Source organism: Protopterus annectens, chromosome 12.part0 (genome assembly GCF_019279795.1).
Source record: "Protopterus annectens isolate FY-2018-M chromosome 12.part0, PAN1.0, whole genome shotgun sequence".
NCBI classification, from domain to species: Eukaryota; Metazoa; Chordata; order Ceratodontiformes; family Protopteridae; genus Protopterus; species Protopterus annectens.
This window is the reverse complement of record NC_056746.1, coordinates 1,447,346,583-1,447,359,087: the sequence shown is the minus strand read 5'-3', so window position 1 is coordinate 1,447,359,087 and position 12,505 is coordinate 1,447,346,583.

The following is a 12,505-nucleotide window of genomic DNA, read 5'->3' as shown; positions in this document are numbered from 1 at the left end:
CCGCACTAGGCTCTGGTGTATCTCCTCATCCTCAGCTGCGGAGTAAGCTGGATTTCGCGGGTGAGCCATGTTCCTGAAAAAGGAAATAACCTGATATCAGCAATATATGTCAGCAGAATTTGGCACATACTACACATGCTACTCGACTGTTGTGATACGACATATCTCACATATATAGCATCTGTCTGTCTATTGGTGGATACACATGTAAATGGCCAGGTATCAGTGCTCAGCCAGCAACTGTGCAACAGTACCTGGCACACTCCATATGACATACTACCAAACCCCAGCAGTCAGAACACTGATTCAGGTCCAGAGCACCTCCTCACTCTGGGGGTTTGTATCTAGGTACTGTATGGGCTCCATCATCAACTACTGTGAGCTGACCACAAACTAATTGCCCTGGATATACATATCCCACCTCCACCACCAGCACAAACGACTATAGTGAATAACATTGCAAATGCAAACTTTACACTTTGTAACAGTGACATGGTATCCTTTCAGCCCACTGGGCCAGTGGAAGACACAACCCACAATGCTGACCCCTTCACAAATGCTTTCTACGGACATCTCCGAGAATGCATGGATCATGCAATCCCATATATGGCCAAGACACTCTCCACAAAGGGACAGCATCCTGTCTGGTGGACCCCAGCCATAGACAGATTGTATTACAAAAGATGGAAGCTACTGCAAGACAGAGCATAATTCCATAAAGGGAAGGCATGTCTGGGCAGCACTAGTAAGGATCTATTTTCCCTCATACAAACATCCATGGGCAACTTTGAGAGGGAAATCAAGAGGGACACTACAGATAACCACAAGGCCTTCTTCAGTTATGTTAGCAACCTGGTCAGAATCCCTCCACTATGCTCATAGTTAGTACACAACAACAAATAATTCACTGAAACCACAGATATTGACAACATTGTGGCAGACAGGTTCAGTGCAGGTTTCACCCCTCCCTCTCACCCAAAATAAGACATAGTTATCCCAGCTGACTAACCTCCCTGCCATCACAGATGTCCAGGTGAGAGCCGCCCTCAGGAAAGCAAAATACACAACATGAAAGGAACCTGATGGTATCCCCGGTTGAATGCTACATGAACTCCGACAGGAGCTAAACACACATATAGAAGTGCTATGTAACAATTGCCTGACCACAGGATATGTACCTGTTCACTGGCGCACAGCAGCAGTGGTTCCACTCCACGAAGGAGGCACCTCAACATACCAATACAATACAACACAATACAATACATTACAATACAATACTATACAATATGCTATTGCCCCTGGGACTACAGTAGCATACTGTTCTGCTACCCTGACCATTGTGACACATGTGGTGTGATGGTACCTGCTGCTGTCAAACAGTTACACAGGGTGACTCATATGGCATATTACCTATCTGACTAACATTCAGCAGGGGTATGTGTGACATGTACTCATGGGGAGTCTTGCTTCTTAACACTGTGTGGTTTATTGCAAGGTATGTCTTATCTGTGGGTAGGAACCTTTACCTCCACATGTGCTCTCTATTGCAGTGGCACAGACGACACACAGCAGTCATTTAGGTTGTGGATGGTGTGAGGTGTTACTATGGTTGTTGGACATCTGTCATGGGTGTGACTTAAGTATGTAAATCCAGGAGTGGTAACCTCTATGTGGGTAGTATGTATGTACTCTGTGGTGTTGTCAGTCACTGTGCATTGGTAATGTGTTTGAGTACATTGTCACAGTGTTGTACATGTCACTGTGTCCTTCTCCATATCTGTAGCTGTCATGTGAGGTACATACCATGGCAGCCATTATGTGGTGTGGAGGGGTACACTGACCTACATGTCCATAGCTGACACACCATGTCTGCTGACACATACCATGTGCAGGTATTCCAGGAATAGTGTGCCACTGTGAATATCATTGGGGGGACTATTGTACACATTTATGACCCTGTTCACCCCTGACACATGCAGTGGTGGGCAGCCAATCACATATCTGGTGGTTACTGGTGTAGGTGATTTGAAATGGGGGTATGGTACTCCAGTTTTGACACTGGTGTTCACTCCATGCCTTTGTCACCAGGCACCTGTTGCAATACATCTGTACACATGTGCCTCACTCAGAATATGTATACATCTTTCTCTCTCTCTCTCTCTATATATATATATATATATATATATATGTATATAGATATATCTATATGTATATATATATGTCTGTATACATATACACATATATATATTGATGTACATATATTGCTATAGATATGGAGAGGGGGTGAGAGTGACAGAGGGGGTGGGACAGGGGGTGTTGAGGTCGTCATATACAGTCATACCTGTAGATAGTCAGATCTGTCTGTCTATGTATATGTATCTACATATATCTATATCTGTATGTGTGTATTACATATATATGTTTGTACATATTCTATCTACATCTATCTATGTATTCCTACATCTCTCTCTATGTATGTATACATATATGCATATTATATATATATATATATATATATATATATATATATATATATATATATACATACACATACATACATATTTTGACATACATACGTATCCATATGATAGATAGGTATATCAACATGTTTGTTTACCATACTGTATACACACACTAACATACTGCTAAACGTACATAACTGTGAAACCTACTTTGTACATTGCACTACAACCTACATTGATATGTGCACATAGATGCTCTCACATACAAATGTATGTACAGCCTTCACTGATAGTTGCTGCATGTCCCCTGCCCTTTGCACATCTTCATATACATATTGATACAGACCAATGTCATATATGGAGGGTTCATAGTAAGTAGACCTTTATAGTATTACTTTACATTACCTAGCTGCTTGTGTTGCCGTCTGGTTTTGTGTCCTGCTGCTCCACTTGCCAGTTGTCAGCTTTCAGGTGGCTGTTGCTGACCAGTTTTGTTTGTGTATGTTTAAATTTGTTTTTCTCTGTCTCTGTCTCTCTCTCTGTCTCTCACTTCCTCCTCAGGGTGCAATGAAAGTATTGCATGTGTGGACTGGGGGTACAGCATGCTTTTGTAGGTATCTGCATATGTCCATGTGATGGCCTCTGCACCAATTGTTAGCCAGCATTTGCTAATTGCATGCAGCCAGTTGTGTACTGATTGCAGTTCTCACTGTGATTTCAGAACAGTGCTATAAAAAGGTATGTGAGATAGGCATAGCCCTTTCAGATTTTAAGGGCAGGGACCATGCTGGTATGCTGTGGACAATGTTCTGTGAGTGTAAAGGTTGGTATCTCTCTCATATTTCCAGCTGTGTTGTAGATTAACATTTCTCCATTCATTTCTCCAGTTTCCTATACTAACTGTGTGTGTACACTGACACCTACGACTACTACTACTGTTAATGTGTGTGTGTGTGCTTTCCTGTGGGACATGTGGTGTAACTGGTGTATAGCAGTGGCTCTTGCACTTTGTTGCTATGGCTTCAATATTTGCCCTTTACAGTCACTACTTGTATGCCTGCTAGGTGTCCTGACTGTAGTGTGCTGCTGTGGCTTTCCTATTTTCCATGTACATTCACACCTTGGAATGCTTGCTATATCTGCTAGGGTGTTACAGCATGCAGTGTGGTCTGGCCATGGTGTGGGCCTTGACATCTATTAGGGTATTTGAGTATGCTGCTGAGCAGGCCCCAGAGACTATCAGGTGCATCTGTTATCTGCCTCATGGAATGGTACATATCAGTGGGGTACACCCATTAAATTGTCTGGTATGCTGCATTTGTGACTGTGGGATAGCATGAGCATATGTATTACTACACTTTTTCTGCCATGCAAGTGGTGCATACTTTCAGGACTTCATAGTTACCATTGCATGTGTTGTAACACCTTTCTGCCTACTGTTTGTACATTTAACATGGAGTCTGTGGGGAATCCCTGTAACTCAGTCACTGTTGCTATGTCTAGGCTCTTAACTATTCAAATATGGTGGTGTCAAACCTCTCATGTGTACAAATATTTGCAGGTTGTCCACATTTCTGCCTCATATTTTGGTCAATAGCTCATGCACAGCTTTTTCTGGCAAATCACTCTGGGCTCAAGTCAGAATATAGTGACAAACATTTAAGTTTCAGACTTCATACCCTTCCAAACATCCCACAAAATGCAGAACCTGTTACTCTCTTAACTGTCTAAGTTTGTTGTAACATTATTTGTAATGTGTCCCTGGTTTTGGCCCTTTGCTCCACATATTTTATTACTTGGTCCAGATGTGTTCCTGTAACAGGTTGTGGGGTATGGGCAGTGATTATCCTGCTGTGAGTATGTGTGTGGCTTGCAAGGTGCTACAGTGACATTATTACCTACTAGCTACCAACTAGCATGGCTGTTTCTGTTCACACACTACTATCATAGATATCCACTAGATTTGACAGTAAATATACATGGCATGCTTTGTGTACTACACATCCTATATTCCATTTACATTCATTCCTACTATTACATGATATATTTATTTTAGCACAATGTTCTTGTATAACAGTCATGGCTTGGTGGTAAGTCATGCAGACTACTGTTTCCAAGGTCCTGGGTTCGGGACTGACAGTGAGATTTTATTTTGCTTTTGAACTGACTACAGGACCTGTCAATCAGAGTGACTAAGGCACTTTTAAGCAGTTGTAACCAGGTTAGCACTGGTTTGCGTGGAGCTCCCGCATGCACACTGGCGTTCAGCACCGCGCACACCCGCTTACAACCGCTTAAACGTGCTTACTCTTGCACACACCCGTGCTATTTTCTTTGAAAGAAATGAAAATGTGGAGACAGGAAAGTGGTGAAAAAGGGGTCACAAAGAGGGTAAGACAGTAGGGAAACAAGCTCGGGTTTTGCAGGAGGGATGTAGGTAAGGCCCATAGCTGCCCATTTCTTCATCAGCAACAGCTGTGCATATGTATGTAATTTGGTGTGACATTTGAAACCTTCCACCCCTGAGAGAGTTGTCAGGACAACAATAATACTTGTTGTACAGCCAATTGTAATTGATAGTTTCCATGTCCAGCAGACATATGTGCGGAATGGGCAGCTATGTATGGGGCATAATTTTTTTGTGGGTACAGAGTGCCCTTTTTTTTTCAGGTGAGAGTGGTATGTCAGGTGAAGGAAGTCAGTATAGCTGGGGAGGTAGGTTGGGTAGGTCAACAGATAAGACAAACAAGACGCATACAGGGGCAGTGTATGACACGTGTGGGGGGGGTTACACAATTGATGGGGACGGAGGTTTGGATATTCAGATCCCATGAGCCCACAGATGGCAACAGTGGAACTGATATCCCCATCCATGGGCAGTTGCCACTGTTCCTTCACTGCCCAGGATGGGGCTGTGCTGTGGGCTGTGTAGGCCGGGCAACAGGCATGCCCGTAAGTTGTGCCACCTGTGCCTCAAGCTGACGTAGGGGCCCAAGAACAGAGTCCTGGATCTCCCTACGCACCACAGTCCAGACGCTACGGAGGGTGAGTTGTGGTTCTCCTCTGGCCATGCTTGCAGAGGGGGGACGGGCCCCATCCCCTGCAGCACTTCCACCCGCAGGTGGCACAGGGCCACCGGAGGAGGGTCCAGACTGGGCACTAGTGCCAGGTGCACTCGCCAGCTGAGGTGGGAGAGGTGGGTCCGCTGGAACCCGCCTTCCCTCTTGTCCTATGTTTTGCATTATGTCATGACAGTTTGGGTTAGTAACATACAATACCATTCGCAATTAGTTGTAACAGTATGCATTAGTATTCCCATTAATCAAACACCCAGATATTCACACCATTGAACAGCGAGCATAACACATGCATAATTTGAACAGCAATACACAGTCCAACAACATGCAGGGTTGATTGATGGCAACAGGCCATCAGGTTTGGATGTATGAACAGGGCAGATGCATCAACGTACATGCAAATATTTATGACCCAACATGACAAATGTCCAAGGGTGTTAATTGTGATTGCACATACCAATTTCACGTGGAATGGATTATATGTGGTTATAGGGTGGGGTGAAGAAAATATTATTAACACCTTCGAATACCAATACATATGCTGTACATTTCTAATAGCTACAGATATATACACACTACTGTTCTAACTACAGTTTCATATATGATAACTACTTCAATTTGGTGATAGGACTGTTACTGCTACATCAATATACATTTTATTGTTATTCATACACGTTCATATCTGGCTTTGTTCAGCTACATCATCTTGCTACATTTGCTTTATATAGCTATAGACAACTGTGGATGTTTGATATTTCAGACAATCATACTATCTGCACATTGTAGACAGAGCAACATATCCAGATTTTGGGATACACATTCCAGCTGCAGCAACACTTTGAACACATTTCGCAGTTTGGTTCTACTTGTCACATTAATTTCATTCTGTACTGACGGCAGTATAGTTTATTCAGGGGTTCTTACTACTTTATTGGTGGATTCATAACTCTTTCTCACACTCTCTCACTTGTTTTCATTTTACTATTCAGGATGGTACTTATTTCTAGGCTTTATTGACATGTTTTACCTGTAGTTATTACAATCCTTTCCTGCAGTCTCACTTCTGTCATGTTTCAGTATTTCAACAGGGATATATTTCACACATGTGATTTGCTCATCTTCTGCAGCTGTAATTTTCAGCCTGCTGCAGGTTGTGTACTATTATATTACAGGTGGGGCATCTTTATTTCAGACATTTTCATTTTTCTGTTTGGATTACAGACTGCAACACACTTTTGTAATCAAGCAATACTTGCAAACACTTTTAGACTGTTACTTGCACATTTTTTTACTTAGTGACTACACTGCACTCTTTTGCTAACTGTCATACTTTTATATTTCTTTACAGTTACTGGGAGTGGATTACTGACCTGCCTGGTGGCGCAACCGCACAAGCCTATCCCCATAGGCTCTGCGGTTCGCAGAACGGACACCTGCAGCTGTAATATAAATGAAGTAATATTGGAATACACATCTCCATAATATCAGCTAATTTAATTTCTTACATACATAATTAAATGTAACTTACTCAGTAGTGGGGCGTTGGGCATTTGCTGGGCCTCTTGGATCCAAAGGTTCAATTGGCCCTGCTTGCGTCTCTTCAAGTCTGCATGGTGGTGATGGACCTGCTCACCAGTCCTTGGAATACCTGTGGCACTGGTGAGATCATGAGCCAACCAGTCCCACGCCTCAGCCCTATATGCTCCCCACAGGACCTGGCCCTGCATGAGTTGGGCCTCATGATTGTGGACTAGGAGCCAGACCATGTATTTGGACTCCTCAACGCCCCACCTCTGTGCTCGAAAGCAACTATCCTCACCTACTCCTGACATTCTGGCTGCAAGTCAGTTCTACAATCGTTTATGCTGTGTATTCCCGCCTATGGGGCTTATATATGCCGTTTTTCCCGCACTTATCTGTGATTGGCCATTTTGGAATTGTATCAACTTCACAAAACCTGCTTTGTCATGTTCCACTTTCTATTCATTCCTATATATTTGCTATTACTGCATTTCTAAGTACAGCTGTCGTGGCTTAGTGGTTCAGTACCTTGACTATGGTGCATGGTATTCTGGGTTTGAACCTGGCCACTGCTTTTTATATTTTATGACTGTCTAGACAGGCTAGGGGGTGTGTCTGTGTAAAGGCAGTTTTGTTACAGCTTGCTCAACGTTGCCTGTGGGTTAGCTTGTTAGCGCGGTGCGCGGCTCCGCGCAAACGGGTTACGCTGGTTTACGCTTCATTTGGCTGTAAGGCACGCATATTACGCTCAGCTCAGCTAGGGGCACACAGTTTCAGCGTGTTAAACCACTGCTCACCTACGGGCACTCATTTTGCACCTGTTAAACCACTGCTCACCTACGGGCACTCATTTTGCGCCTGTTAAACCACTGCTCACCTACGGGCAGATGCACTCACCTTGTTAAACTGTAGCTCAGCTATAGGCATATCTCGCATTTTTTATTGTTTTATCTCACATTTCTTCAAAATAAATGGACTATTTCATAACATTTTACATAAAATATGATTTTATATGTGTACATATTTGTCAGGGACTTGTTTCGTGCTTATTTTACTAAAAATACTAATTGATGTTGTGGGGGCTCGAACCATGGATGCCTGCTCTTCAGCCGACGTCTCTACCACTACGCTATTGCTTCTTGGCTTACTTTGCATATTTAGTTCTTATATGCTTCTCCACTGACTGCTAACTGTGGCTAAGCTACGGGCACGCCCGCGCAAACGAGCGCACTCACGGGCAAACATCTTTACGATTTAAAAAAAATATATAACATGTTCATTTATATATTTTATGTTCATAGTCTGTGGGGGCATGTGTTGTGTTGTGTTTATTCACATTTCCATGGACTCTGTTGTGGGTGTTTACTTTGGGCACTTTTACTCTTCTGGGGGCATGTCCGCTTGTAGGGCTCGGCCTATGGACATGCCCCCTACTGTCTTACATGGACCGTGTTAGCCTTAGGTGTGATTCAGCATGCCCTCATTCATATGCATGACATGCTGACGTCACACCGTTTAACTGCAGCCTCCGTGTAAGCCTTGTATCTCTTACACGGACGCTTCGTGAATCCTGCCCCATGTCTCATCAATGACAATCTTATTGCAGGCACATCCTTGCAAAGTGCAATGTCTATGCCATGTAGATGGATACTGAATGAACCACTTAAGGCGAAAACAGCAGGATAACCAGTGTAGCACATAGTGTGTCACTTGATAGCATCTATGTGCATAATTATCCTTAAAAACGGAAAGATGTCTGAGTGAGCTACACACACAATAGTAGCTGTGTTTTCAACTATGCAAAATCTGATAGATCTGTCACGTACAACTGTATGGCTTATGGATGGTACATTCTTCATGAGGAAACAGGTATGCAATCAGTTCTGCAGTATACATGACTTTCTGAAGATCAGCAGCACCACAAAAACCATGTAACTGATTTTCTGTTTGATGTCCAAGAAGTCTACGAGAAGTTGCAATCTCATGTGGCAGTGATTTTGAGGGGTTCAAGCACCTAGGCAGCGAGACATTTTCCTGTGGTACATTTGGATGGGGACACATGGCTGAAGTGACATTCAGCTGCACTGAAATATGGCTGTTGTGAATTACCTGTAGGCAAAGAGAAGAATGTGGTGCCATGCCCACAAGTTCAATGACCAAATGCACATGGAAAAATAATGCCCGTGGTGCCCAAAGCAACATGAGGCAGTATGGCAAGCTGGCCAATGTCAGTAAAAATGTAGTGCACAGTGAGCAGTGTCTTTAAAATTGGTGTGTGTATGTGTACCACTACTCTCTTTGCAGTGTCTAGGGAACATTGCCTAAAAGGCATAATGGAGCATAAATGTGACTACAGTAGCATGCAAGATTTCCTCTATGGTGCAGCACACTTCTACATGTTATACTTACATAATCATATACTGTACATGAGAACAACACACATTACTTCTTCTACCTCCATGCCCTTGATTATTAAATCTGTGGGCATGGCAATGTGTGCTTCTCTTTGCGCACACTATCACAGGGTAATGCCTTGCTGACTAGGTGCCTGTACCCAAGCAATATGTCTTCCAAGAGCTACAGTGGTGAGAGAACTAGAGTTAGGAAATCAAGACAAGGGTAGTTGATGGTGAAGGAGTATAACAATGGAAGGGGTGGGGGCAGTGAATTACAGTACAGGTAACAGGATGATATGGAGAGCAAGGAGCAGTGATGAGATTGGAGAGGAGTGGTGTGCTAACGTGGTGCAGGACTTGGGTAAGTGAGACTTTGGCCGTAGTTTGAATGATGTTAGTAAGCTGTCCTGCCTTACTGCTAGGGGGATGGAGTTCCAGATTTTTGGCACTTGGAGAAAGTAGGGGGAACAGCCTGCAGAGTTATTACATATTATATATGTTGGAGGTCTTTGTTAGAAGAGCACAAGCTTCCGGGTAGGTTGTATAAGGTTGGCTAGAGATGGACAGTCATTTGGTTTCTTTACTAGATTGTGGATAATACTGAGATGTGTGTGTGTGAGTTGATAAGGTTGTCTGAAGGACAAATGGTAATGTGGGGAAGGTTGGCTGTAGATTTTTGTGACCTTGTTGTAGCACTGCTCAAGTTTATTTATTTGAGTTAGTTGGATGTTTATAAATATGTGTGTAGTACAGCAGAGCATAGTTGTTATTAGGAGGGTAGTGACAATCTGACATCTTGCAGTGTTAGATAGGTAGGGTTTTTCCCTACAGACAGTGTTTAGTTTCTGCTGTCTTTTTTTTCACTGTATGTTGAATGTGTAAGATAAACTTTAGGTCTGTTTTATATAAATTCCTAGGAGTTTTGTTTGTGTGACAAATTCTATTTTGGTATTGTTGGAAGAGGTAATAGTGAAGGATGCTTTCTTTATTGCAAGGTGTTTGGGAGTGAAGAGAATAATTTTTGTATTGTTAGGGATTAGGAATAACTGGCAGATAGCCACTTTTCTATAGAAGTGAAGGATTCCTGGGTCAGTTTATGAAGGGAATCAAGGCTGTTTGCTAAGCAGATGACGGCAGAATCATCTGCATGCTGTACTAAGGTAACATTCTTACTGGCCAGATCAAGGTCATTAACAAAGATGATGAACACCACAGGTGTCAGTATGGGTCCTCGTGGTACCCCAGTTTCCATCTGTGTTGTTGCTTTAGTTAGGGAACAAAACTGTAGTGAACAGCTACACATACAAATCCATCTTGCCTGTCCATCATCTCTAATAAGAGAAAATTCTGTCAAGTAGTTGATAACAAGGATGAGTATTTCCCTGCAGAATTTCTAATAACAATCACCATGCTCTTGAAAATGTAATTTGTGATGTGCTGAGGAGCACCCACAAATCTCTTTATTTACTTTGATCACTGCTGGACTTCAGTTCTCAACCCTTTATGTCTTTAGTGCATGAATTATTCTGAGTCATATTCAGCCAACATATCAGTCTGTGGTGCTAGTCTGTCAGGTGTTGATATTTATTGTTTACCTTTTTATTGGACTATATTTTGCACAGTATCATAGTGAAGTGACACGTCAACCTCATGCACAAAAAATGGAAAAGGGTTGTGGATGGAGGGATGAATAGATGGATTTTGCAGTGTACAGGTTTTGGAGCTGCATATCTATTACAGTTATTTTAATTTCAGAGAGCATATTTAAGCTTTGCACACTAGTACTATTTCTGCACTGTGGTTTAATTTTTCAGCTCACCATGGAGACACCGTATGTTTTGTTGCCTGCACATGTCCTGGAAAGGTACTTTCCATTTCCACTTGATGTCTGCTGCATTTTGATGTTATAAGTATAAACAGTTTGAGGAGACAATATTCAGCCATTTCAACATTTCCAGGTTGACATTCAGAGCAAAATATTTTGATAAGTTGATATTCGAAATTATCATTATGATAGGATAAGTAACTATAGTAATGTAATGTATTAGTACAGTGTGCAAAATCAGACTTATCACATGTAACATATTTTATGGGGTTTTATGTTATTACATCATAATATCAGTGAACAGTTATATACACTATGCTGCTCCTGTGACCTTGCTGATCTCTCACATATTTTGCATTCCCCATTATTAATTGTGTTTTGTCATGTTAACATAAATTTTAAAAGTTTCTTCGGAGCTTATCTACTCAGGAGCATGTGTATGAAGCCACTTACAGTGAAGAAATAGAAAATAATGCAAACTAGGAAAAAAAACACGTCTATAACTAAACACTAAGTTGACACAACAAAACAAACAGTGCTCTTAGTGTATATCACATGTTCAAGGAGTTGTTGAATTCCACCAAAATTGCATGACTATGGAGCTACTATCCACAAATAATATGGGGCTGGGCAAAGTCTCCAACATGGGATTTGCAGGGGGCATAGTGATACCCTGCAATAACTGTCTTCTGTGATGCTACTTACTGTTTATAATTTCAGATTGCTATGTAAGGAACCTCTTCCATCCATGTGTTGGTCAGTTAGTAAGATGGAGAGAAATTCTAGTTTAGAAAGCTGGTATAGCTGCAATGGAAAATAACTTAACTGAACATTGCACCATCAGACTAAATTCCTATAGATTTCTCATTAGCAGCTCTTTTGCATCATCAAAGTCACTTCCTAAAACACACACACACACACACTCATCCAAATACACGTTGCTCCCCACCACAACACTTGCTTATAGTCATGGAAACACTCAGCTGTATACCTACATGCACACTCCAACATGCACACACACACACACACACACACACACACACACACACACACACACACACACACACACACACACACACCACTCTCCAAGCTAGCATCCTTGTGAGGGGAAAACCTTAGTTGTAGAGCAGTCTAAGAAGCAGAAAGACTTAGCATAAGGTAGAAACCTTCAGAGATAGCTGTTTGGCATTGTCTTTCTGAATCCCAGAGTCAAGTTTGTAGTAC